The sequence below is a fragment of the Pongo abelii genome, chromosome 20, assembly GCF_028885655.2.
Source record: "Pongo abelii isolate AG06213 chromosome 20, NHGRI_mPonAbe1-v2.0_pri, whole genome shotgun sequence".
NCBI lineage: Eukaryota > Metazoa > Chordata > Mammalia > Primates > Hominidae > Pongo > Pongo abelii.
In genome coordinates this window covers 21,642,209-21,667,916 of record NC_072005.2, presented here as the reverse complement: position 1 = coordinate 21,667,916, position 25,708 = coordinate 21,642,209, and the positions used below count along the sequence as shown (strand labels likewise).

General features: G+C 45.2%; 2 long non-coding RNA genes across 5 annotated transcripts in view; one reads left to right on the top strand and one right to left on the bottom strand.

The window, feature by feature from the left end:
- Nucleotides 1-1,651: 1,651 nt before the first annotated feature.
- LOC129051917 (uncharacterized) lies at nucleotides 1,652-24,115 on the bottom strand. Of its 4 annotated transcripts, XR_010138578.1 has the most exons (18): nucleotides 22,514-24,115; nucleotides 19,206-19,329; nucleotides 17,163-17,268; nucleotides 16,419-16,530; nucleotides 16,056-16,132; nucleotides 15,844-15,945; nucleotides 15,613-15,677; nucleotides 13,866-13,987; nucleotides 13,045-13,196; nucleotides 12,562-12,773; nucleotides 11,779-11,924; nucleotides 11,369-11,446; nucleotides 9,603-9,715; nucleotides 8,098-8,168; nucleotides 7,883-7,990; nucleotides 6,461-6,610; nucleotides 2,951-3,313; nucleotides 1,652-2,116 (listed from the first exon to the last, which is right to left on the bottom strand). It is a non-coding gene; the product is annotated as an uncharacterized LOC129051917 (long non-coding RNA). The 4 variants fall into 4 exon arrangements; XR_010138579.1 differs by lacking the exons at nucleotides 13,866-13,987; nucleotides 16,056-16,132 and having other exon boundaries at nucleotides 13,045-13,634; nucleotides 15,613-15,879; nucleotides 18,993-19,329; nucleotides 19,431-24,115; XR_010138580.1 differs by lacking the exons at nucleotides 13,866-13,987; nucleotides 16,056-16,132 and having other exon boundaries at nucleotides 12,562-12,689; nucleotides 13,045-13,634; nucleotides 15,613-15,879; nucleotides 18,993-19,329; nucleotides 19,431-24,115.
- LOC129051932 (uncharacterized) overlaps nucleotides 18,689-25,708 on the top strand; it is a 34,930-nt gene continuing 27,910 nt past the window's right edge. The window contains exons 1-2 of the long non-coding RNA XR_008516500.2: nucleotides 18,689-19,120; nucleotides 19,831-19,992. This is a non-coding gene — a long non-coding RNA (uncharacterized LOC129051932). The remainder of the gene's footprint in view (nucleotides 19,121-19,830; nucleotides 19,993-25,708) is intronic.

Below are 25,708 nucleotides of genomic sequence, written 5' to 3'. Positions count from 1 at the left end.
GCCTACGCCCCAAACTAGCCCACTGTCATGTTCACAGGTTTCTACTGTCCTGAGCAAGTAAGGTCAGCCAGATCTATGGTTTGGAAAACAAATTTTGTATTTCAATGGCAACAGCTGTGAAAGCACCTGGCAATGGATATAGGAGGCATGAAAACTTGCTACAATTTTTGCAATCAGTGTCATTCTGCCTTTTTTTGCATATGTGGTTCATACAACTCTTTCACATCAAGGAACTTGTCCAAAGAACCACAGCTACTAACTGGCTGGGTTGAGACTCAATATCAACTGCTTTGTTTTTGTTTTTTTAAGATGAAGTCTTGCTCTATTGCCCAGGCTGGAGTGCAGTGGCGCGATCTTGGCTCACAGCAACCTCTGCCTCCTGGGTTCAAGCGATTCTCATGCCTCAGCCTCCTGAGTGGCTGGAATTACAGGCGCATGCTACCACACTCAACTAATTTTTGTATTTTAGTAGAGACGGAGTTTTGCCATGTTGGCCAGGCTGATCTCATACATCTGACCTCAAGCAATTCACCCATCTCGGCCTCCCAAAGTGCTGGAATTACAGATGTGAGCCACTGTACCCCACCTTCAGGATCAACTCTCTCTGACTCCAAAGTCCATGCACCTCCATAGATCAAATTATAGTACTAAAGTAGCTGCCCTAGACCCTTGAAATCCTGGAGAGTGAAACTTCTAAAATAGAAGCCAGATTCCCTTTATATTTCTGCCAATATAGTACTGTTTATTATTGAGAATAATCTTGTCAAGAAATTGCAGAAGTACGTGGCGGCTCATACCTGTAATTCTAGCACTTTGGGAAGCTGAAATAGGAGAATCACTTGAGCTCAGGAGTTCAAGTGCAGACTGGGCAACATAGTGAGATCCAGTGTCCATGAAAAAAAAATTAAAAATTAGTCAGGCATGATTTTGCATGCCCGTAGTCCCAGCTACTTGGGTGGCTGGGGCAGGAGAATTGCTTGAGCCTGGAAGATTAAGGCTTCAGTGAGCCATGATTAGTTATACCACACTCTCGCCAGGGTGGTAGAGTGAGACTCTGTCTCAATAATAATAATAATAATAATAATTTGGGAAAATAGCTGTGTGATGAGTTTAGAAAATCAAAGGTCAATAACACATTATTTATTTTCATCATAAAAAAATTTGAAAATTTGTAAAAGAAAACTTCAGAAAAATTAAATTTAAGAGTTTAAATGAGCAAATCGTGATTTGCAAATCGGGTAACCTATGGATCCAGAGTAGGCTCGGACAGACTCCAACACAGCTACATGTTGGTAAAATTTTTATGAACCAGAAAAGCAAAACGACATACAGAAAATGGAAGTGAGGTACAGAAACAGCCAGATTTATTACAGCTTAAGATTTGTCCTATTTGAATATTAAGTTTACTATGCAAAAAAAACCAAAAAAAAACAAAAAACAAATCCTATTAGCCAAAATTAAACATAACAGGGAAGCTTTAGGCTATAACTAATTTAACAATTTCTCCCTTTTGTCATCTTCTCAAGTTTGAGACCAAAACTTTAGACATTAATATCATTTTGTCACCATCAAAAATGTACTTATTTAGACTCAAATCCCACTATGAAATAGCAGAACTGTGGGTTTGTAAAGTGGAAATAAAAACTTCAGCTTATTATTTTGAAATTATTTTTATTTGTTTTTTAAAGCGTTAGAGTACAGGGGACCTCCTTGTGTTGAAATCTGCTATTTACAGAAGAAAAACAAAACCTGGCCAGTTTTAGAATCTACCTATTGCCTTAAATTTTTAGTTTAATTATGTCACATCTAGCATGAGTGACTCATTTTGGTTTAGTTTGTTTGGACCTAGTGCATAAGATCAGTCCAGAATTATGGCCTCCAATAGTTTTCTTTAAAAAATTCCCCATTTGGTTAAGTTCTTACGTAGGTCACAGTGTGACCAAAACTCGGGGCTTTAGTGCAACTCTCAGTTTCCATTATTTTTGTTTTTTGTCCTTAGCATGTCATTCATAGGTTGTGGTGTCTTCATAGTCACATATGTCTTTGAGTTTCTGTCATTCCAGTTAAAGAGAGACCATTTGACATTCTACAGATGACTACATTCAAACGTTTATATCTGTTGAGAGAACACAGTGCAGTAGGAAGATTACCATTTTGACTATCAGGAGGATAATACCAAGAGTTTGAAGCATGCTTTTTAGCCAGGGTCCCCATGAACAACCAGTTAAAATTAAATAGATCAAATAATTAGCTAGAAAAATGGCCTACTCATTTCATCTAATTAGCCTGTTCATGAATCATCTACAACTGCATCTCTGTAATACCTGCTGTAGTTCTCCATGGGCAACTATTAGCAACTGCACAGATATCTATTTATCCAGTAAGTAATCAAAAGAAATTATATTTAGCACAACTTTGTGAGAAAATTTAAAGTCTATTGTGTAAGCATAGCCTTTATGGTATAATCTGCTAAAGAGCCCTATTGAGAGGGATACATTTTGTAACCGTTGCCTCATTTACTCTAAACAATGATAACCATTCAGAAGAGTAATGGCCTCCTGGCAACGCTCTTTAACCTATTCTGAATAAGTTCTTTTTAACTTATGAAATAGGTTAAGAGCAGTGGACCAATATTCTGTTTTTAATATTGTGAGAAAACAACTGTTTCATTAAAACTTCTCACCTACATTGGCCCTTCTTCTTTTACCTTTCAAGGAATAAGTTTCCTCATATATAATGTTGGCTGCAAAATTCTCTACATATAAGTATAACCCCATGAGTGCACACGAGACCACTTTTTAAAATTTCTGTTGTTTGTAGAACCATAAACAAACTGTGAACTAACACTGTCATGATAACGAGATGTCTTGATTTTTGATCTTGTGAAAAAAGCTATCTACATGGAGACGGCCATCTGCTTTTGAGGACAAACTTCCCTGGTTAGCTTTACCTTCAAATCTCCTATGGGTTTACAATTGCAAGAGTTTGGAGGAGCCCTTCTAAGTTGTGAGATTATCAATCCAATGTTCAAGGTCTTGAAGTCTTGCGTCAGTGTAGGTGGCAGGCAGATTCAATCTCTGGATCCTTGATTATAAAGGGTTTTACTCTCCTCAGTCAGTAGACTAGTAAAGGCTTTCTTCACCTGGTGAAAATGTGCTTTGCCATAATGCATTAAAGCCTTGTTGAATTTAGTAATGTTAGACTTTAGTAACAGAAGACACATGAGGTTCTATTATGCAATAGGCCTTCTAATGACTATTTTATAAGGGCCAACATATTTTTTCCACTCTAAGTGAATCTGATTGTCATCAATCTGCAATTACAAAAGCAATCCAGTCAATTTAGTTAGCTTTGCTCAATACTATTGTATCTGTAATACTGTGGCAGGCCAGACCTCACTAACAACTGTTTCAGTACTGACTGAGTGGTTAAGTTAAATATTAAAAGCCAGTGACTGGCCGGGCGCGGTGGCTCACACCTATAATCCCAGCACTTTGGGAGGCCGAGGCAGGTGGACCACGAGGTCAGGAGATCGATACCATCCTGGCCAACATGGTGAAACCCCGTCTCTACTAAAAATACAAAAAAATTAGCTGGGCATGGTGGCACGTGCCTGTAGTCCCAGCTACTTGGGAGGCTGAGGCAGGAGAATGGCTTGAACCCTGGAGGCAGAGGTTGCAGTGAGCCGAGATTGTGCAGCTGCACTCCAGCCTGGTGACAGAGTGAGACCCCGTCTCAAAAAAAAAAAAAAAAAAAAGCCAGTGACCTTATACAAAGGTGGGGATGTAACAAAAGCCCATCCAGAGTTTCGCCTAGGCCTTTCTTGGGCCTTATAGGATTAAACAAGTTTTATTGGGGGTCTGAAGAAATTCCCCAGGCCTCCACAAACAAGTTTATTGGAGGTCTGAAGGAACTCACCAAACCACCGTGATTTAGCAGGAGACAGGATAAGGGTAATCACCCCAGCACCTGGACCCATTTAGATTAAGTAAATTTACTGAGGCTGCAGGGGAAGGTCTTCAAGACTCAGACCTTAGTTACAGATTAAATAAAAGAAGTTAATCACTTATCTCTTTAGATGAATGCACACTTACATGTAGACATATAGCTTAGAAGGTATATAAGCTCTGGAAAACATTGTAATTTTGAGTTGGTCTGGTGATAATTTCCAGGCCTTCTCCCTGTAACTGGTTGCAGAAATAAAACTCTTCCTCCCCAGTTCATCTGCATCTCGTTATTGGGCCGTAAGAAATAGCAGCCCAACTCTCAGTTTGGTCCAGGAACAATACCTTATTTAATAGTTTTACAACTTGTCTAGTGAAATAAGTATCTTAATCATTAGAGACCTTTCAGAAATGTCCCATGAAAAAAAAATTTTCTAATATTCTTTTAGCTACTATTACAACGTCAGCCTTCTTGCATGAGAGAGCTTTTATACTATCAGAAAACATGCATTAAAAATGACAACTGTATCAAATTTCTGTATAAATGCTTAAATAGCCTATTAGGTAGCAGAAAGGTACATGAAGTATTGATTGTTTCTCAGAATTATATGTTTGACAAAAAAAATTGATCTTAATCTGTTTAGTAATTTGGAATAGTCACCCCCGCCCCCCCCCCCCCCACACAAACTTAATTCATATTTAATTTAGGTTATCCCAAAGTGCTGGGATTATAGGTGTGAGCCACCGCGCCCGGCCGGTCACTGGCTTTTAATATTTAACTTAACCACTCAGTCAGTACTGAAACAGTTGTTAGTGAGGTCTGGCCTGCCACAGTATTACAGATACAATAGTATTGAGCAAAGCTAACTAAATTGACTGGATTGCTTCTGTGATGAGTAATGGAATGCAGAGCTTTTAATAATGGAAACTTTAAGAAATCGAGAATAAACAAATGGCTTGGTGGCTGTCTAGGTTCTTTATGAGTCCACACTTAACATTAAATTTATGTCGTCTTTTTTTTTTTTTTTTTTTTTTGAGACAGAATCTCCCTCTGTCACCCAGGCTGGAGTGCAATGGTGAGATCTTGGCTCACTGCAACCTCCGCCTCCTGGGTTCAAGCAATTCTCTGCCTCAGCCTCCCGAGTAGCTGGGATTACAGGCACCCGCCAACACACGTGGCTAATTTTTGTATTTTTAGTAAAGACAGGGTTTCACCATCTTGATTACAGGCACCCGCCAACACACGTGGCTAATTTTTGTATTTTTAGTAGAGACAGGGTTTCACCATCTTGGCCAGGCTGGTCTTGAACTCCTGACCTTGTGATCCACCCTCCTCATCCTCCCAAAGTGTTGGGATTACAGGCATGAGCCAGCATGCCTGGCCGCTTATTTTATCTTATTTTTTGAGACAGAGTCTCGCTCTGTCACCCAGGGTGGAATGCAGTGGCATGATCTTGGCTCACTGCAACCTCCGCCTCTCGGGTTCAAGCGATTCTCCTGCCTCAGCCTCCGAAGTAGCTGGGATTACAGGCACCTGCCACCATGGCCAGCTAATTTTTGTATTTTTAGTAGAGACAGGTTTTTGCCATGTTGGTCAGGCTTGTCTCAAATTCCTGACCTCAGGTGATCCACTCACCTCGGCCTCCCAAAGTGCTGGAATTACAGGCATGAGCCAGCATTACACCCCACCTAGTGTATCTGTTTAGACAGAATAAAACAAGATATCTATTCATAAGTAACAAATATAGGTTAATCGAAAACTCAAACACAAATATAACTAATGCTATATCTTTCAGAATAGCCCATTCTAATTATTTCATTTCTCATTTGCTAAAATTCAAATAAACTTTTTTCATAATTTTATAGTGTATCTTAATGTCAGAGGCATTTAAACCAGAGTGACTCTATTTTGAGTAGTGGCTGGGTAAATTGAGGTTGAGACCTACAGGGCTGCATTCCCCGGAGGTTAGGCATTCTTGGTCACAGGCTGAGATACAAGGTCAGCACAAGATACACTGCACTTAGCAATTTGTCACAATCTTCTCTGTTAGCAGGGTGCAGGCAGAAAAGAAGAGTCACATATTTAGCTCATGTGTCATAGGTGGTCATAGCAGAGATATGTCATTTGTGGGAATGGTCAAGAAAGGAGCTCCCCAACTGCTAGGTGTTGAGCCCAGCTATACATCACAATACCCAAAATATGTGAGGCCCAGAAAAAAAGGAGAGCCACATCACCTAGGTGCTGGGTCCAGTAATATGTCACAATCACCCTTTTTGGCAGGTTCCAGTCAAAAGACAAGTCACAAAGTGATGAACAAAAAGATATGTCATAATACCCTTCTGAACAGAGCCTATGCAGGAAACTCAATATTACTTATGTGCTGGGTTCAGTGATAGGGTCACAATCCCCCCCTTTTACAGGATTCAGGAAGAAAAGGAGAGTAACATCACTTAAGTGATAAAACATATGTCATACTTCCCCTATTAGCAAGGCCTATGCAGGAGAGTCACATTACCTAGGTGTTGGACCAGCTATATTTCCATAGACACAATGTATGCAGGGCCCAAGAGGAGAGGAGAGTCACATCACCAAGGTGCTGGGTCCAGTGATATGTCACAATCACCCTTCTTGGCAGGTTCCAGTGAAAAGATGAGAGTCATAACACCTAAGTGAGGAACAAATGATATGTCATAATACCCTTCTGAACAGAACCCATGAGTTAGAGTCATATTACCTGGGTCTTAGACCCAGTCATATATCACAATACACAATGTATACAAAGCCCAGGGGGAAAAAAAAAAGTCACATCTCGGGCAGAGCCCAAGCAGAAGAGAGTCACATCACCTAGGTTCTAGGTCGAGAAATGTCACAGTATCCTCTGAGAAAAGAGCCCTGGCAGAAAAGTCACATCATCTAGATGAGAGCCCTAGAGATATGTCACAATGTCCCCTGTGAGTAGTGTTGGGAACAGGCCCGCAAATCTGGCCATAAACAGGCCCCAAAACTGGCCATAAACAAAATCTCTGTAGCACTGTGATTTGTTAGTGATGGCTATGACGCCCATGCTGAAAGGTTGTTGGTTTACTGGAATGAGGGCAAGGAACACCTGGCCCACCCAGGGCGGAAAACCACTTAACGCCTTCTTAAACCACAAACAATAGCATGAGAGATCTGTGCCTTAAGGACATGTTCCTGCTGCAGATGACTAGCCAGCCCATCCCTTTATTTCCGCCCATCCCTTTGTTTCCCATAAGGAATACTTTTAATCTATAATCTATAGAAACAATGCTTATCACTGGCTTGCTGTCAATAAATATGTGGGTAAATCTCTGTTTGAGGGTCTCAGCTCTGAAGGCTGTGAGACCCCTGACTTCCCACTCCACACGCTATATTTCTGTGTGTGTGTCTTTAATTCCTCTAGCTCCTCTGGGTTAGGGTCTCCAAGACCGAGCTTGTCTTGGGAGAGCAGGGCTCAGGAGGAAGAGAAAGATCACATAACCTAAGAGCTGGGCCCAACTACATATCACAACCAACCAGTGGGCAGGGCCAAAGCATGAGAAAACAGTCACATCACATAGGTGCTGGGCCAAGTGATATGTCACAATTCCCACTGTGGACAGGTCCCAGGGAGAAGAGGAATGAGACTAAGAGATATGTCACAATAACCCCTGTAGACAGGCACTAGGCAGAACAATTGCATAGCCTGTGGGCTGATCCCAGGGATAAGTCACTCTCTTTTATGGGAGCATGGCCATGGCAGGAAAGAGTCACATTATCTAGGTGCCAGGCCCTGTGATATGTCACAATCTCTCCTATAGGCAAAATCCAAGTAAGAGAGTCACATCACATAGATGATGGATTCACAAATATGTCACTATTCTTGTTGGGCAAAAGGTGTTGACTCTTGAGCAGGGTTCAGGCAGAAGGATCACATCACCTTGGTTCTGAGCCCAACAATATGTCACAATGCCTGATGAAAAAAAATGTCAAGGCAAAAATGTAGCATCACCTTGGTGTTCGGCCCAGCAGTATGTCACAATGTACCCTGTAAGCAGAACATAGGTAGAAGAGTTACATCAGCTAGGCACTGGGCCCAATGATAAGTAACAATCCTTTCTTTGAGCAGGGACCTGGGAGAAAGAGTCACATTACCTGGATGATGGATACACAGATAGATCATAATGCTTCCTGTAGGCAGGACCCAGCAAGGAGAGTTGCATAACCTGGATGTTGCAAATGGCAATATGTCACAATGGCCCATGAAGGCAGGGCACAGGTAGGAGAGTCACATAACCAGGGTGTGGGGCCCAGTGATATGTCACAATGTCCCAAGTGGGCAGTGCCGAGGCAAAAGTACAGAGTCATACCACCTAGTGTTGGGTCCGGCAATGTATCACGATCTGATCTGTGGACTAGGCACCAGGCAGAAAAGTCAAATCACTCAGGTGCTGGGCAGAAGTGTATGTTACAATCACAGTTGCAGGAAAATGTAGGGATAAAATTAACAATCCTGCTGGGCACAGTGGCTCACGCCTGTAATCCCAGCACTTTGGGAGACTAAGGCAGGTGGATCACATGAGGTCAGGGGTTTGAGACCAGCCTGGCCAAAATGGTGAAACCCCATCTGTACTAAAAATACAAAAATTAGCCGGGCATTGTGGTGGGCACCTGTAATCCCAGCTACTCAGGAGGCTGAGGTAAGAGAATCGCTTGAACCCAGGAGGCGGAGGTTGCAGTGAACCGAGATCACACCATTACATTCCAGCCTGGGCAACAAGATTGAAACTCCGTCTCAAAAAAAAAAAAAAAATTTACAATTCCACACATGTCCCATTTCTAGGTATTAGAGTCAACACCTTTTGTATGTTGAGTCTGAGTACACAAGTCACAATCTCAATGGGGGACTGGATACCTGCATGAGAGCCTCAATCTTTGCAGTGGACTGTGTCCCCTTAGTGGACTCACAGCCTCACAGATATGCTGAATCTTGGTCTGAGAGTCACCAGCCCACATGTGGACTGAATCCATGTGTGAGAGTCAATTTTCCAATTTTTGGCTATCTCTAGGTGTGAGATTCAGAACTTCAACAGTGAGCTGTGTTCATATGAAAAGATGACATCTTTACTGTTGGCTGATTGTGTGTATGAGTATCACAATGTCACCTGTGTGCTGGGCCCTGTTACAAAACTCTCTGTTACCATCTGAGGGCTTTATACAATATGCATGATAATCACAATTTGCTCTGAGAATTCTGTTCTAGTATGAACTGATAATTGTACCTATGGACCTAAGCCCACATGTTAGAGTCAACATCTCTCCAATTGGCTAGGTACAGAGAGAAGAGTCCTCACCGGCCTATGAGCTTTGTTTTGAAATGAGTCACCATCTTGACTGTGGTCGCATGATCACATATGAGAGTCACGATTTTTACTGTGGACTGTATCCACGTGTGAAATTCAGGATCTTTCCAGTGGGCTCTGTCCATGTGTGAGGGTGACAATGCCAACATTTGGTAGGTTGTTCATATGAGAAACACAGTCTCACCTGTGTGCTTGACCCTGTGATGACACTCTGTACCATCCAAAGACTTTATACAAACTGTGAAAGAATGGTTGTCCTTTATGATGTTCTTACCTAGAGAAGACCCAATAATTTACCTGTTTCTCTAAGTTTAGCTACAAGTGCCAGTATCTCTCCTACTGGCTGATTTGTGGTATTAGTGTCATCATCACAACTGTGAGCTGGGCTAAAGTATATGTCACAATCCAACCTGTGAGTAGAAAGCAAATGAGAGAATAACATCACCTGGGTGCTGGGTCAGGAATATATCACAATTTTTCCAGGGAAGAAACCAGGCATATCGCCTGGTTGCCTGGCCAGGGTTCTGTTACCCTAAAATTCCCTCCTGAAAGCAAGGCACAGACATCAAAGTCACAGCACTTGGGTAGTGGGCCCAGCTATGTCTCCCTGCAGGCAAGGCCTGGGCACAAAAGATATACCACCTGGTTGCAGAACCCAGAGATATGTCACAGTTTTCTGTATGGGCTTGGTGCAGATGGAAGAGAGTCACACCTCCAAAGTAATGGATGCACAGATATGTAACAAGGGCCTCCTGTGGGCAGGGCCCAGGCAAGAGCCTTTCACCCATTTGGTTTGACCCGGCAATATGTCATAATACTCAAAATACAACAGGCCCACGTAAAAAAAGAAAGTAATATCACCTAGTTGCTGGGTCCAGTGATATGTCACAATCCCCTCTTTTTACAGGGTTCAGGTAGAATAGGAGAGTCATATCACTTAGGTGATAAACAAAGAGATATGTCAGAATTCCCCTATTAGCAGGGCCCATGGAAAGAAGAGTCAAATCACCTAGGTGTTGGACCTAGCCATACTTCAATATACAGAATGTACACAGGGCCCAAGCAGTAGAGGAGAGTCACATAACCTTGTTGCTAGGTCAAAAAATATGGCACAGGCTGGTGTGGTGGCTGATGCCTGTAATCCCAGCACTTTGGGAGGCCAAGGCAGGCAGATCACTTGAGACCAGGAGGTCAAGACCAGCCTGGCCAACATGGTGAAACCTCGTCTTTACTAAAAATGCAAAAAAAAAAAAAAAAAAAAATTAGCCAGGCATGGTGGTACGTGCCTGTAATCCCAGCTATTCATGAGGCTGAGGCAGGAGAATCACTTGAACCTGGGAGGCAGAGATTGCAGTGAGCCGAGATCATGCCACTGTACTCCAGCCTGGGCAACAGAGTGAGACTCCATCTCGAAAAAAAAGATATATATATATGGCACAATAACCCCTGAGAAAAAGGGGTCCATGCAGGAGTCAGCTCCGGAGAAATGTCAAAATGTCCTATGAGGGTAAGGCTCATGAAGAAGAGGAGTCACATAACCTACGGACTGGGCCTAGTTGTATGTCACAATTACCCCGGTGGGTAAATGTGATGAAAGTCACATTATGTAGGTGCTGAGACAAGTGATATGTCACAATCCCCACTGTGGACAGGTCTCAGAGACAAAAGGAGAGTCATATCATCTAGTTTATGGTCCCAGGGACATGTCACAATGTCCCCTGTGGACAGAGATTAGGCAGAAAAATTATGTCACCTGCATGCTGGGCCTAGGGATAAGTCACTGTCCTGTTCCTTCTGTGGTCAGGGCCCAGGCAAAAGAGAAGAGTAACATCACCAGATGCTTGGCCCAGACATGTTTCAATGTCTTCTAGAGAAAAGCTCATGTCAGCCAGGTGTGGTGGCTCATGCCTGTAATCCCAGGACTTTGGGAGACCAAGGCAAATGGAACACCTGAGGTCAGGAGTTCGAGACCAGTCTGGCCAACATGATGAAACCCTGTCTCTACTAAAAATACAAAAATTAGCTGAGCATGGTGATGGGCACCTGTAGTCCCAGATACTCACGTGGCTGAGGCAGGAGAATCACTTGAACCCAGGAGGCAGAGGTTGCTGTAAGCCGAGATCATGCCACTGCACTCCAGCCTGAGTGACAGAGCGAGACCCAGTCTCAAAAAAAAAGAGTCATTTCAACTGTGTGCTGGGAAAGAGTTAAGTCACAATCTTCCCTGAGGACAGACACCAGGCAGGAGAGTCATGTCACTGGGTGTTTGACCCCAAAATTTTACAATCCCCTCCTGAAAGCAGGGCACAGGCAGAAGAGTAAGATCACCTGGTTGCTGGGCCCAGCAACATGTCATAATCTTTCCTGTGGGCAAAATGCAGGCAGAAGTAGAGGGTTTCAACTCCTGGGTGATGGATACAGAAACACATCACAAGGACCCCTGTGGGAAGGGCTCAGGAAGGAGCCTTCTAACCTTTAGGTGTTTGTTCTGGTGATACGTCACAATATCCAAAATATGCAGGTCTCAGGCAAATGAGGAGTCACATGACCAAGGTGCTGGGTCCAGTGATCTGTCACAATCTTTTCTTTGGCAGGACTCAAGCAGAAAAGTCATATCACCTAGATAATGAGTAAAAAGATGTGTTATTTTTGTGGGAGAGCCCATGCAGGACAGTCACATTTCCCCAACGTTGGATTCAGAGATATGTTGTAATACAAAATGTGTATGAGTCCCAGGCAGGAGAGGAGAGTAACATCACCTTGGTGCTGGATACAGAGATACATTAAAATTTCTTCTTAAGCACACCCCAAGCAGTAGAGAGAGCCACATCACCTAAGTTCTTGTTCCAGTAATATTTCATAATACCCCCTGATGCGAGGGCCTAGGCAAAAATGTCATATTACCTAGGTGAGAGGCCTAGATATGTCACAATGCCCCCTGTGGGTAGGGCTTGTAAACAAGAAAGTCACATTACGTAGGTGTGGGGCTCAGCTTTATGTTCCAATCACCCCAGTGGGAAGGGACCAGGCATGAGAGAAGAGCCACATCACATAGGAACTACGTCAAGCGATATATCACAATTCCCACTGAGGACAGACCCTGGAAGAGGAGAGTCATATCCTCTAGGTGATGGGCCCAAACATATAGCACAGTGACTCCAGTGTGCAGGGAACAGGCAGAATAATTACATCACTGGTGTGCTTGGCCCAGGCAGAAGAGGAATGTCACATCACGTAGGTAAAATAGGGCATTTACCTGGGCTTTGTCCATAGGAGAGATTGCAATGGGTCAATAAATATGTCACAATGCTACCTCTGGTCAGGGTTCAGGCACAGGACTCACATCATCTTGGTGCTGGGCCCAGCAGTGTGTCTCAATGCCTTCTAAGGACATAGTCAAAGCAGAGAATTAACATCACCTTAGTGTTAGGCACAGCAGTATGTCACAATCTCCTTTGTGGGCAGAACCTAGGAAAAAGAAAACAGTCACATCAGCTAGGAGCTGGGACCAGCAATATGTCACAATTACCCCTGTGAGTAGAGAACAGGCAGCAAAAGAAAGTCACATTCCCTAGGCCAGGGACCATTGCTCATGTCTGTAATCTGAGCACTTTGGGAGGCCAAGGTGGGCAGATCACCTGAGGTCAGGAGTTCGAGACCAGCCTGGCCAACGCGGTGAAACCCCATCTCCATTAAAAGGCAAAAATTAGCTGGGCGTGATTATATGTCATAATCTTACCTGTGGATAGAGAATGAGCAGGAAGGAGAGTTATATCATCTGCATCATCTGGGTGCTGGGCCAGGGATGTGTCACAATCTTCCCTGAGAACAGGGACCAGGCAGAAGAGTTATCACCTGGGTGCTTGGTCAGAGATATGTTACAATTTCCTCCTAAAAGCAGGGGACAGGCAGTAGAGTCCCATCACCTGGGTGCTGGGCCCAGTGATATGTCACAATGCTCCCTGTGAGCAAAGCTCAGGCAGGAGAAACACATCACCTGATTTCTGGGCCAAAAGATACATCACGATCTCCCCTATAAGCAAAACCTTGGTATAAAAGGAGAGTCACATCAAATAGTTGATGCTCCCAAAGATATGTCACAATGCTCTCTGTTGTCAGTGTCCACACAGGACCTCTCTCTCGTCACCTTGTTGCTGGTCCGAGCAATATGTCACAGTGCCTTTAAGGTCTGGGCCAAGGCAAAACAGTAATGTCACATTGGTGTTGAGTCCCACAATATGTCCCAATCTCCCTTGAAAGCAGAACTTATGATGAATAGAAGAGTCACACTTGCTTGGTACTGGACCAAGTGATATGTCACAATTCCCCCTGTGAGCAGAACGAGGCAAAAGAAGAGAGTCACATCACCTGGGTAATGGGTGAAGAAAATACCACAATGTTCCTTGTTGGCAGTAGAGTTACATTACCAGGGTGTTGGACCCAGCAATATGTCACAATGTGGTGAGGGCACAGGCATGAGAGTCATATAACCTGTATGTAGGCCCAGAGATATGTCACAATGCCCCTGTGGGCAGTGCCAAGGCAGGAGAGGACACTCACATCAACTAAGTGCAAGGTCCAGTGAGATGTCACAATGTCCTCTGCGAGCAGCACCAAGACAGAAGAAGAGTCACATCCCTTCAGTTCTGGGTTCAGCAATATATCACTATCCCACCTGTGGGCTGGTCCCAGACAAGAGAGTCAGATCACTCAGGTGCCTGGTATAGAAAAATGTCACAATTGGGCCAGGTGCGGTGGCTCACGCTTGTAATCCCAGCACTTTGGGAGGCCGAGGCCGGCGGATCACCTGAGGTCAGGAGTTTAAGACAAGCCCGACCAACATGGAGAAGCCCCATCTCTACTAAAAATACAAAATTAGCCTTGTGTGGTGGCACATGCCTGTAATCCCAGCTACTCGGGAGGCTGAGGCAGGAGAATCGCTTGAACCCAGAAGGTGGAGGGTGCAGTGAGCCGAGATTGTGCCATTGCACTCCAGCCTGCGTGATAAGAGTGAAACTCCGTCTCAAAAAAAAAAAAAAAAAAAAAGAGAAAAATGTCACAGTTAAATCTGCAGGAAGGTCCAGGGATGACATTAACAATCCCACACATGTCCTGGTGTTAACCTCCTAAATGTTGTGTCTAAGAACAGGAGTTACAATCTCAACGGTGGACTGAACTTGTGCACGAGAATCTCAACTCCTTCTGCACGCCACATATAAATAGTAAAGTCACAGCCGCATAGATGTGCTGAATCTTGCTCTGAATGTCACCAACCCACCTGTGGACTGAATCCACATGAAAGTCAAGTTTCCAGCCTTTGACTGCCTATAGGTGTGAGATTCAGAACCCCAAAAGTGGGCTGTATTCATGTGGGGAAATGATGATGTATACTGTTGGGTGGGTGTACATACAACTATCACCATGACCCCTGTGTGCTGGGCCTTGTTAATACACTCTCTATACTACCCAAGCGGCTTTATGTAGTATGAATGCGGGTCACAATTCACTCTGACCGCTTCATGTTTATGTGCCCCCATGACCATACCTGTGGCCCTAAGCCCAGGTGTGAGAGTCAACATTTCTCCAATTGGCTGGATCCGAATAGTAGAGTTCTCAATCTGCCTATGATTTGAGTTTAGAAATGTGTCACCATCCCAACTGTGGCTGGATGCTCACATATGACAGTCACAATTCCAACTGTGGACTGTTTGCATGTGAGATTCAAGATCTCAGCAGCAGGCTGTTTCCATGTGTGAGAGTGATAATACTAATGGTTGGTGAGGTGAGCTGTGCCCTGTGATGACACACGCTAACACTTGAGGGCATTATACTACGTGTAGGGGTGTGGCAATCTTTTATAACCTTCATACAAAGAGAAGACCCAGGATGTTGCTCATTTTTCTGAGCTATGAAAGACAGTATTTCTTCTTCTTTTTTTTTTTTTTTTTTTGAGATAGAGTTTCACTCTTGTTGCCCAGGCTGGAGTGCAATGGTATGATCTCCGCTCACCTCAACCTCCGCCTCAGTTCAAGTGATTCTCCTGCCTCAGCCTCCCGAGTAGCTGGGATTACAGGCATGCGCCACCAGGCCCAGCTAATTTTTTTCGTATTTTTAGTACAGTATTTTTTCCCCATGTTGGTCAGGCTGGTCTCGAACTCCTGACCTCAGGTGATCCGCCCACCGTGCCTGGCCAGTATTTCTTCTAATAGCTGACTTGAGGCATGAGAGTCATAATTACATTTGTGAGCTGACAGAGTCATCATCACACTTGTAAGCTGACCACAGCATATGTCTCAATTGTACTTACAAGAAGGGAGCTAGCAGGGGAGTCACATCACCTGGATTTCAGCCATGGATATCTCATAATCTTCTCTGAGGGAAGGAGTCAAGCAGGAGTGTCACATCACCTGGGTGCTTAGCCAGGGATTTGTTACAATTATCTCCTGAAAGCACAGCACAGGCAACAGACTCGTTGCTGAGCTCAGCACTATGTCACAGTGCTCCCCGGGGGCAAGACAAAGCAGAAGAGCCACATCACCTGGTGTCTGCTTCCAAGGATATGTCACAATCATTCCTGTGCAGGCAAAAAATAAATGTCACATCTTCTAGGTCATGGGTGCAGATACATGTCACAAGGTCCCTGTGGGCAGAGCCAAGGTAGGAGCATGCAGTCCCATAGGTGGTGGCCTAGTGATATTTTACAATACCCAAAACATGAGAGGCCCAGGCCAAACAAGAGAGTCACATCACCTAGGTGCTGGGTTCAGTGATTTGCCATAATCTCCCACTTTTTGGCGGGGCCAGGCAGAAGAGGAGAATTATATCACCTAGATGATGAATGAAAATATATGTTGTAATACCTCTGTGGGCAAGTCCCATGCAGGAGATTCACATTACCAAGGTGTCAGGACCAGCCACATGTCACAATACGTGCAAGAGGAACCAGGCAGGAGAGGAGAGTCACATCACCTAGGTTCTGGTCCCAGCAATATATTACAATCCCTTCTTGGGAAAAGCCCAAGAAGTAGAGGAAAGTCACGTCACCTGGGCACTAGGCCCAGTGATGTCTCAATGCCCTCTGTGAAAAGCACTAAGGCAAGAGAACAGACTCACATCACCTAAGTGCTGGGTCCAGCAATGTGGCACAATCCCATCTGTATGCTGGGCCCAAGCAGAAGAGTCAAATCACTCAGGTCCTGGGCAGAGGTGTATGTCACAATCACACCTGCATGAAGGTTGAAGCATGAAATTAACAATTCCACACATTTTCTTGTTCTAGGTATGAGATCTAACACTTCCTGTATGTTAAGTGTAAGTAAATGAGTCACAATCTCAATGATGGTCTGGATCCATGTATGAGAACCTCAATCCCTCCTGCAAACTGTGTCCCCTTAGTGGAGTCACAGACTCACAGGTGTGCTGAATCTTGGTCTGAAAGACGCCAACCCCTGCATGGACCGAATTCACATATAAGATTCCATTTTCCAACATTTGACTGCCTCTGGGTGTGACATTCAGAACCTCAATTGTGAGCTGTGTTTATGTGGAAGGATGAAATATTTACTGTCAGCAGGTCATACATATGAGTGTCACAAACTCACCTGTGTGCTGAGTTCTGTTAGGACATCCACTGTACCTTTTGACAACTTTACACAGTATGTGAGAGATTCTCTATGACTTTCATACGAAGAGGAGACCCAAGATATTACCCATTTTCCTAACTCTGGCTATGAGAGACAGTGTATCTGCTACTGGTTGTTTCAAGGTATGAAGGTGATCATTGCACCTGTAAGCTGGGCCAAGATATGCATCACAATCCCACCAGTGAATAGGGAATGACCAGTAGACTCACATCACCTGGGTTTTGGGGCAGTGATATGTCACAATCTTCTCTGAGGGCAGGGACCAGGCAGCAGTGTCACATCACCTTGGTGCTCCATTGGGAATATGCTACAATCCCCTCCTGAAAGTAGAATACAGTCAGAAGAGTCACATTACCTGAGTGCTGAGACCAGGGATATGTTACAATGTTCTCCGTGGGCGAGGAGGACCAGGCAAAAAAAAACAAATCCCCCGATTGCTGAGACCAGTGATTCGTCACAATCCTCCTAGTGGTCAGGGTGTAGACAGAAGAGGGGAGTTAAATCTCCTAGATAATCCCATCCAATGGGTGTTGAACTCAATAATATGTCACTATACCCAAAATATGCCAGGGACATGGAAAATAAAATGGTCACATCATCTAGGTGATGAAAAAGAGATATGTCGGCCAGGCACAGTGGCTCATGCCTGTAATCCCAGCACTTTCGGAGGCCATGGCAGGCGAATCACCTGAGGTCGGGAGTTTGAGACCAGCCTGACCAACATGGAGAAACCCCGTCTCTACTAAAAAAAAAAATACAAAATTAGCCGGGCGTGGTTTTCTACTCTACTAAAAAAAAAAAAAAATACAAAATTAGCCGTGCCTGTAATCCCAGCTATTTGGGAGGCTGAGGCAGGAGAATCACTTGAACCTGGGAAGTGGAGGTTGCCGTGAGCCGAGATCACACCACTGCACTCCAGCCTGGGCAACAAGAGCAAACTCTGTCTCAAAAAAAAAAAAAAAAGAAAAAGAAAAAGAAATATGTCATAATACTTCTGTGGGCAGTTCTCATGACATAAAGTTGCATCACCTAGGTGCTGAATCCAGGTATATGTCACAATACACAATGTATGCAGGGCTTAGGCAGAAGAGGAGAATCACAACAGCTAGGTGGTGGGCCCAGCAATACATCACAATCCCTGCTTGGGCAAAGCCCAATCCATAAAGGAGAGTCACATCACCTATGTACTGGGTTCAGCAATATGTCACCCTACCCCTTGTGGGGAGGGTCCATGTAAGAGTCACATCACATAAATGATGGGCCCAAAAATATGTCAAAATTTTCTCTGTGGGTAGGGTTCAGGAAAAAAAAGAATCGCATGACCTAGGGGCTGGGCCAGGGTATATGTAACAAACACCCCAGTTGGCAGGGCCCATGCATGAGAGAACAGTCACATCACCTAGGTGCTGGGCTCACTGATATGTAACAATACTTTTTTGGCAGGGCCCAGGCAAAAGAGGAGTGTCACATCATCTAGGTGATTAATAGAAAGATAGCTCATAATACCCCTATGGGCAGGGCCCATGCAGGACAGGTGCGTTACCTAGGTGTTGGACCCAGTGATATGTCTCAATACACACTGTATGGAAGTCCCAGGCTGGAGAGGAGAGTCACATCATCTAGGTTCTTGACAGAGTGATATGTCACAATCCCTTTTTGGGTAGAGACCAAACAGTAGAGAAGAGTCACAGCACCTAGATACTGGGCTCAGTTTACAATATCCTGAGAAGAGGGCCCAAACAAAAGAGTCGCATCACCTCATTGAAGGTCTCAGAGATATGACACAATGCCCCCTATGGGTAGGGCTCAGGAAGATGTGTGGTCACATAACCTTGGGGCTGGGCCCAGCTACATGTCAAAATCACTCCAGTGGGCAGCACCCAGGCATAAGAAGAGAATCACATCATGTAGGTTCTGAGCCAAGCAACATGTGACACTCTCCACTGTGGACAGGTTCCAGGAAGAAGAGAGTCACATAATCTCAGTGATAGGCCCAGATATATGTCACAATGACTTCTGTGAACAGGCAGAAGAATCTCATCACCTGTGTGCTGAACTCAGCAATAAGTCATTCACTCTTCGGTGGGCAAGGAACAGGCAGGAGAGGAGAGTCACATCACCTCTGTGTTGGGCCCAAATTTATGTCACAATCTCTTTTTGGGCAACATCCAGGTAAGAAAGGAGAGTCACATAAAATAAAGGGCCCAGAGATATGTCACAATGCACCTTGTAGGCAGGGTCCAGGCAGGAGACTCACATCACATTGGTTCTGGGCCCAGCAATCAATCACCATGCCTTCTAAGGGCAGTGTCAAGGCATAAGAGTACGTCAGCATAGTATTAGGCCCAGTGACATGTCACAGTATCCTCTGTGGGCAGAACCTAGAAAGAAAGAGGAGAGTCATGTGAGCTAGGTGCTGAGCCCAGTAATACATCACAATCCCTTCTGTAAGCAGGGGCCAGGCAGAAGAGAGCCGCATTACCTGTGTTATGGGTGCAGGGATATGTCACAAGGTCTCTGTAGGCAGGACATAGGCAGTAGAGTTACATCACCTGGGTGTTGGACCCAGCAAAAGTCACAGTGGCCCACATGGGCAGGGCACAGGCAGGAGAGTCATATAACCTATGTGTGGGGCCCAGCGATATGACACAATGTCCCCTGTGGAAGAGCCAAGGCTGGAGAGAAGATTCACACCACCGGGGTGCATGATGTAGTGATGTCACAATATCCCTTGTGGGCAGTGCCAAGGCAGTAGAATAGTCACAGTATCTCAGTAATGGGTCCAGGGATATGTCACAATCCCTTCCATGGGCTAGGACAGGGCAGGGGCACCAAATCACTCTGGTGCTGGGTAAAGTCATATGTCATAATCATACCAGCAGGAATGTTCAGACATGAGATTATGCATCTGGACTGGAAAGAATCAACACATCAAAAACATGACCAGACCGTGCACAGTGGCTCACACCTGTAATCCCAGAACTTTGGGAGGCCACAGAGGATACTTGGAACCCAGGAGTCCAAGACTATCCAGGGCCAACATGGTGAGACAACATCTCTATTTAAAAATAATAATTAAAGTTAAAAAAGAAATATATATCCAGAGCATGCACAACATAGCAAGATCACATCTCTACTAAAAAGATGATACAGGCTGGGTGCCAGTGGCTCACGCCTGTAATCCCAGCACTTTGGGAGGCTTAGGTGGGCGGATCACGAGGTCAAGAGATCAAGATCATCCTGGCCAACATGGTAAAACCCCATCTCTACTAAAAACACAAAAATTAGCTGAGTGTGGTGGCGCACACCTGTAGTCCCAGCTACTTGGGAGGCTGAGGCAGGAGAATCACTTGAACCCAGGAGGCGGAGGGTGCAGTGAGCCGAGATCATGCCACTGCACTCCAGCCTGGGTGACAGTGTGAGACTCTGTCTCAAAAAAAAAAGATGATAGATAGATAGATAGATAGATAGATAGATAGATAGATAGATAGATAGATAGATCAGAAAGACAGAGACAGAGCCAGCCAGATAGACAGAGCCGGACAGACAGAGATAGATGATAGATAGATAGATAGATAGATAGATAGATAGATAGACAGATAGATAGATAAGATAGCCAGCCAGGCAGGATGGTGTAAGCCTGTTATCCCAGCACTTTGGGAGGTCAAGGCTGGTGGATTGCTTGAGCACAGGAGTTCGAGACCAGTCTGAGAAACATGGCAGAACCTCATTTCTACAAAAATAAAAGGTAAAAAATGCAAAATAAAGAGCCAGCGTGGTGGTACGTGACTGTAGTACCAGCTACCCAGGGAACTGAGATGGAGGATCCCCTGAGCCCAAGGAGGTCCAGGCTGCAGTGAGCCGTGATCACACACATGCACTTCAGCCTGGGTGACTGAGTGAGAAGACCTCATTTAAAAAAACATACACACACACACACGTATGAAAGAAGAAATTTAAACAGCAACTTCAGTGTGCAGGAAGGTGCATAAGAGAGAGAAAACAAAACAAAACAAAACAATAGTAACTCAATGTATTGTGGAAACAAACTCAAAGTGGGGCCAGAATAAAAGGAAAAAAAAAAAAAAAAAAAAAAAAACCCAGAAAGATCCCCAGAGCCTCAGCTACTCTGGAGGCAGAAATGGGAGGATGGGGCCAGGCATGGTGGCTCACACCTGTAATCCCAGCACTTTGGAAGGCCGAGGTGGGCGGATCACCTGAGGTCGGGAGTTCCAGACCAGCCTGACCAACATGGAGAAACCCCGTCTCTACTACAGATAGAAAATTAGCTGGGCGTGGTGGCGCACGCCTGTAATCCCAGCTACTCGGGAGGCTAAAGCAGGAGAATCGCTTGAACTCGGGAGGCGGAGGTTGCGGTGAGCCGAGATTGCCCCATTGCACCCCAGCCTGGGCAACAAGAGCGAAAACTCCATCAAGAAAGGAAGGAAGGAAGGAAGGAAGGAAGAAAGAAAAAGAGGAAGAGGAAGAGAAAAAAAGAAAAGAAAGGAAAAGAAAGGAAAAGAAAAGAAAAGAAAAGAAAAGAAAAGAAAAGAAAAGAAAAGAAAAGAAAAGAGAAGAAAAGAGAAAAGAAAAGGGAAGATGACCTGCGTGAGTCCGGGCAGGTGGAGGGCACGTGAGCCGTAATCCCACCCTCTACTGGACCTAAGCGGTACTGCCGCGGGCTAGAGCTATCTAGTCCGTCTTAAACATTTCAAGCTGGAGGCTAAGTCCTAACCTTGGGGCTGACATCTGGTCGACCTAGCGGCTGGACAGAGAAGTCAGCCGGTGGCGAGGGCAGAGGCCCACCGGGTCCACACTACACGCCAAGTGTGGCCGAGTGTGGCGCGCGGGGCCTGAACCCGTCCGTCTGGAGTATAACTCCGCCAACCTTCCTTCCCAGCGCTCTCCCACACTGTCTGCTGGTCCACTCCGGCGGCAGAAAGACGGGGAAGGGCTCGAGCGGGGGCGACCCGTCTCTACTCCCCGCCGACCCCTCCTTCCCGCTGCAGAGTGGGAGAGGCCCAGGATCTGGACCACCACTTCCAGACCACACAGCCACTCCTGAGACGGGAGCTGCCGGGCCACACCCTCTGACGCCCGCGCCTCAGCCATCCCACCACGCTCCCACAGCCGCGTCCCAGCCAGGGGGACGAGCCACCCGCAGGCTGGGAAGAGGAGGAAACCAGAGGGGGTGGACACCAAGCAGGGGAGCCCCCCGAACCCGCGGCACCCTCAGAGCAGCATGTGGCCCCTTCGGCGCTCGGAAAGCCCACGGGCGGACCCTTCCCGGCCCTCGGAAGATGGCACAGGACGGTCCCTGACGCTCCATGGGGACTTGGGAAAAAAATCGGCCGGAGCCTCAGACGGCCAGGACACACATGGGCCCGCGACCGGGCTTGGGGGGTGTCCCCGGCCCCCTGCATCATGCCTGGTGGGTCCCGAGGGTCGGGCCTCCGCAGCTGAGGTGAGCTGGGGACCAGCCCGGGCAGCTCCACACTAAGCTCATGCCGGGAGTGCGGTAACAGCCTCCCCTCCATAGCCCTACACGCCTGAGCTATGACTCACAAGGGACGCGCCAGAGCTCTAGCACCATCGGGACTGTTCTGCTGAAGGCTGCAGGACTCCCGAGCTCTGCCCAGCTCACAGCGAGGACTGTCCCTCCCTCGGCAGCTGCCACTGGAGCTCCGGAGGACAAGAGAACTCTAGAAAGGTGGCCTCCCTTGTGGGCCACAAGCCGTGCCGTCAGCCCAAGCTGCCTCTGGAGGAGGCCTGTACTGCTAGCCGGCCGCTAGGAGGCGCCAAACAACCACCCACGCAATAATCAGCCAGGAAAGAATGAAAAAATACATATATATGCATATACTGATCAAAGAACAATCATACCCAGTCAGGGCGACGATTTTCTAGGCAACGAGGGAGAAACCAACTTTGAGGTAGGGACAGTAGAGAAGACACAGTTGACCCAGTCTGTGCACAGGCTTCCTTTTCTCTGTGAGACCTTGGTTTAGGGTACATAACTGTATTTCTCTGTAACACAATTACTTATTATAAACGTTATGTTTGTTTATTTACTTATTTACTTTTTGAGACGGAGTCTTTTTTTTTTTTTTTTTTTTTTGAGACGGAGTCTTGCTTTGTCGCCCAGGCTAGTGAGTGCAGTGGGGCAATCTTGGCTCACTGCCATCTCTGCCTCCCGGGTTCAAGCGATTCTCGTACCTCAACCTCCTGAGTAGCTGGGATTAGAGGCACGCACCACCTCGCCCGGCTAATTTTTTATTGTTAGTAGACAAGGGGTGTCACCATGTTGGCCAGGCTGGTCTCGAACTCCTGACCTCAGGTGATCCACCCACCTCAGTCTCCCAAAGTGTTGGGATTACAGGCGTGAGCCACCGCACCCGGCTGATTTTTTTTTATTTCTTACGTGTATGGTCCTGTGATAGACCAGGGGACTTGTAACCTCAGAGTCCATGAGGCCAGAAGTTGACGTCCTAAATGTCTATTTAGAATGAACTTAAACGAACCAAACTCTCTGCCACGAAACTCTCAGAAAGACAAGAGATTAAAAAAAAATTGCAGCCTGACAGTGAATCATGCCTGTAATCCCAGTACTTTAGGAGGCCAAGGCAGGTGGATTGCTTCATCCCAGGAGTTCGAGACCATCCTGGGCAACATAGTAAAACATCATCTCAACCCAAAATACAAAAATTAGCCAGTTTTATAACCTGATCTCAAAATACATAAATAAATAGATTAAAATTCAAAAATTAAATTTAAATTTTAAAATGCTGAGTTCTGTTCATTTTGCTTCCTACCCAGAGAAGGGCATAAAATATCTGTTGCTTGCTTGTTTGTTTTTTACAGGATCTCACTCTGTCACCCAGGCTGGAGTGCAGTGGCACCATCATGGCTTACTGCAGCCTCAACCTCCCCAGACTTAGATGATCCTCCCACCTCAGCCTCCCAAATAGCTGAAATCACAGGTGTGTGCTGGCACACCAGGCTAATTTTTGTATTTTCGGTACAGACAAGTTTTCCACATGTTTCCCAGTCTGGTCTCAAACTCCTGGGCTCAAGTGATTCTCCCGTGTTGGCCTCCAAAAGTGTAGGGATTGCAGGAATCAGCCACCACACCTGGCCTTACTTAATACATCTGATCTCACTACATTCCGGCACTAAAGCCTCACATCAAAAAGTTAGGAAGATCTCAAGTTAACAACGTAACATCACAACTAAAAGAACTAGAGAACAAGGCCAGGAGCGGTGGCTCACGCCTGTAAACCCAGCACTTTGAGAGGCCGAGGCGGGCGAATCACAAGGTCAGGAGATCGAGACTATCCTGGCTAACATGGTGAAACCCCATCTCTACTAAAAATACAAAAAATTAGCCTGGTGTGGTGGCACATCCCTGTAGTCCATCCCAGCTACTCGGGAAACTGAGGCAGGAGAATCGCTTGAACCCAGGAGGTGGAGGTTGTAGTGAGCCGAGATTGCACCACTGCACTCCAGCCTGGGCAACACAGCGAGACTCCAGCTCAAAAAATAAATAAATAAAATAAAATAAATAAATAAATAAAAGAACTAGAGAACCAAGAGCAAACAAATCCCAAAGCTAGAAGAAAACAAGAAATAATCAAAATCAGAGCTGCACTGAACAAGACAGTGACATGAAAACACATTCAAAAGACCAACAAATCCAGGAAGTGTTTTTTTGGAAAAAATAACTAAAAAGACCACTAGCTAGACTAATAAAGAAGAAAAGAGAGAAGATTCAAATAAACACAATCAGAAACAATAAGGGGGATATTACCACTGACCTCAGAGAAGACAACCATCAGAGAATATTATGAGCAACTCGATGCACATAAACTAGAAAATCTAGAAGAAATGGAAAAATTCCTGGAAGCATATACCCTATCAAGACTGAACCAGGAAGAAACTGAATCCCTGAACAGAACAATAATGAGTTCTGAAATTGAGGCAGTAATAAATAGCCTACCAATCAATAAAAGTCCAGGACCAGATGGACTCACAGCTGAATTCTCCCAGATGCACAAAGAAGAGCTGGTACTGTTCCTACTGAAACTATTCCAAAAAATTGAGGAGAAGGGACTCTCCCTAAACTCATTCTATGAGGCCAGGACCATCTTAACATGAAAACCTGAAAAAGATACAACAAAGAAGAAAGCTTCATGTCAACATCCTTGATGAACATTGATGCAAAAATCTTCAACAAAATACTAGCAAAGCAAATTCAGCAGCAAATCAAAAAACTTACCCACCATGGTCAGGTAGGCTTCATCTCTGGGATGCAAGTTTGGTTCAACGTACCCAAATTAATAAATATGATTCATTACAGAAACAGAACTAGGGGCAAAAACCACATGATTATTTCAATAGATGCACAAAAGACTTTCATTACAGTTCAACATCTATTCATGTTAAAAACTCTCAATAAACTAGGTATAGAAAAAAAAAAAACACCTCAAAATGATAAGAGCCATCTATGACATACCCACAGCCAACATTATACTGAATGGGCGAAAGCTGGAAGCATTCTCCTTGAAAACCAGAATGAGACAAGGATGTCGTCTCTCATCATTCCTATTCAACATAGTACTGGAAGTTCTGGTCTGGGTAATCACGCAAGAGAAAGAAAGAAAGCGCATCCAAATACAAAGAAAGGAAATCAAACTATCCCTGTTTGCAGATTACATGATCCTATATCTAGAAAACCCCATAGTCTCAGCTCAAAAGCTACTT